The following is a 2,886-nucleotide window of genomic DNA, read 5'->3' as shown; positions in this document are numbered from 1 at the left end:
GACTCTTGGTCTCTGAGATAAAGACTAGTATTACCACAGCACAACTTCTCTTTCTAGTTTGTGCAACCAGAATGATGCTAGACCCAAATGACACTGTCATTTCCCACAGGAACTTTTTAAAAAGGTCTTTAACGTGTGTAGTACGCGTTAAAATGTGTGTGGCAAAGTGCTACACCAATCATATTTTCCCTTGTTCTTAAAATTAAGTATTTTTACTTATTTAAATACATTGAATTAGGTAAATTACATTTAACTGACATAATGCTATGTAATGTTAATCACATTTGCTTAACATATTGTATCAAAATAAGAAGATAGATCATAGAGTTTCACAGTTGAAGGGGATAGTAAGAAGCATTTAATTCAATGATTTTTAAGCACAGGTCCATGGAATGACTTCAGACATTTGTAAAATTTTTACCAGTCCATGATGAAAATGGGAATAAAAGATCATATGTAATTTTTTCCTTAAACTATTTTTAATAGTATCTATTTTTAATATGAAGCACTTATTCTGAATTTGTCCTTTTGCCTTTTTTAATGTTAAAATGTTTTTAATGAAATATTGTAACTAGAGCCGGCAGTTTGTAGGATTGTTTATTTTATGTTCTTATTAAAAAAGAAACGGCAACTCAAAGTTGGTTCAGCTTCCACCTTCTTTTTTTTCATGAAACCCAAATATCTAAGAAATGCTGATCTAGACCATAACTCACAGTAAAAAAAAAAAAAAAGGCAGGGATGATAGATATTAAGTGATTTATTCTTACAAATTCCCAGAGGTCAGTAGAAAAGAAGATCCGGAATTATCAGAGCCTTTGATCACCAGTAGCATGTGCTTTAGTCTTTCCAAGTCTTTGATCTCCAGTAGTTAATGCTTTAATTCCTCTAAAATTGTATATATTAAAAAAGAAAAGTTAACAAATCTAAAAGAAAATTTATTTTCAATCTTTCTGAATTATTGATTTTAAGAAAATAGTTATTCTTAAAGATTCACAGGGATCCCTTTTAGGGATACCAGCTAGGAGCTCAAAACATTTGCAGAAATGAAATTAAAGAATATTTAGTATATATTTATACTATATGCCCCTGATTCTATAAGTTTTACTTTGAACATATTTTTAAGTTCACCTTGGCTGAAAATTGACTGTTAAAAATATTGTACAGGAGGGCATTTTATGGCAAGTCTAGCTGGAAACAGATGTTGATAATGCAGATTACACTTCCACCACAAACTCCTTTAGTCTCTAGTGTTTATTAGCACTCTCTCTCTCTCTCTCTCTCTATATATATATATATGAGGTTTAGTTTTGTAAAGGTGAATGAGGGCAAGGGCTGGTGAGCAAGGACATATTCTAGTCCCTAAGACTATATTTGAATTACTATATTCAGAGGAGTATGAGACAGGAATTTACTATTTTTCATAAGATTTGCTGAAATTGCGTGTAAGATGTGCTCTTCACAGGCTGATAGAACTGTGGAGAGAGAGACTGTGAAAACATGGACACAAGTAAATTACATTAAAGACCTGTCCAGAGGTCTGAAAGAGAATTGGAAGATGTGTGGGCTAACTCTGTGTGTGTGTGCAGACAGGTGGAAGTAGGAGAAGAAAAACAGGGTGGATGCTACATGATGACTTGAGCTGATAATCATTCTTTGGGGCACAATTATCCTTTAGCTTGAAGAGTATTCTCATAGGATAGAATTCTAGGTTTACAGTCACTTTTTTTGTTCTTTTTTTCCAATGCTTTTAAGATGTTGCATTTTTGTCTTCTGGCCTCCATTATTCCTGATGAGAACGTCAGTGATAATTTGTATCATAGTTCTTATGCTCTAATGTGTCTTTTTTTCTGTCGCTACTTTTCAGATTTTTTTTTTGTCTCTGATTTTTTAAAATTTGATTATGATATGAAAGATATTCATTCTACTTGGGATTTGTTTAGTTTCTTGGATGTGTGGTTTTATAGTTTTCATCAAATTGGAAACTTTTAGGCGTTGATTCTCCTATTTGTTTTTCTCTTTCTTCCATTTTCAGAAAACTCCAATTACAGGTATGTTTGACCCCTTGACATTGTCCCCCTGGTCACTTAGGAACTATCCAGTTTTTTCAGCCTCTTTTCTCTCTGTTCCTCAGATATTTTTCATTGCTATGTCTTGATAGAAATTTTCACTGATCTTTTCTTCCTCAGTGCCTAATCTGTTTTAGGTTTATTCTGTAATTTTTTAAATTTCAGTTCCAGAAATTCCATTTTTTTATAGTTTGCATTTTTCTTTATTATGTTCTTTTTCTTTGAAGTACTTGAACATATTTAAAATACCTGTATTGAAGTCCTTTTTTGAAAATTCCTCACTGTGGTTCTGGGTCTGCTTTTATACCAATTTTTCTCCGGCTAATAGCACGTTTTCCTACTCTTTCAGATGTCTAATAATTATATATTGATGCTAAACATTTTGAATTTTGTGATGTTAAATATCAGGACTTTATTAGTCTTCATTTAATGATGATAGAGTTGGTCTTGGTCAGGCAGTTATCTGAGTATCAGGTTTGTCCATAAAGACTTTTATTTGAACTTTGTTATGGTGAGCCTAGAATAGCCTTAATTACTAAGATAGAAAGATTCTTAAATTTCTAATGAATTCTCAGAGTGTTTATTAAAGCTTTGCTATTCTGGATGTTAAGTACTTGAATGTCCCTTAGCCCTGTGTAAGCTCTGAAGGTTAACGTATATCTCACAGTAGGTGTCCTCTGTCAATGCTCGTGGAGTTTTATCCTGCGTGAGAGCTGCTTGGTGTTCAGCCAGACTCCAAGGTACCCTCGTACAAACTTCTTGAGCTCTTTCTAGTACTTTGTCTTGCAAATTTCAGCCCTCTTGCTCTCCCTGAATGCAG

Source organism: Orcinus orca, chromosome 1 (genome assembly GCF_937001465.1).
Source record: "Orcinus orca chromosome 1, mOrcOrc1.1, whole genome shotgun sequence".
NCBI lineage: Eukaryota > Metazoa > Chordata > Mammalia > Artiodactyla > Delphinidae > Orcinus > Orcinus orca.
Note: the sequence above shows the minus strand (reverse complement) of the source record.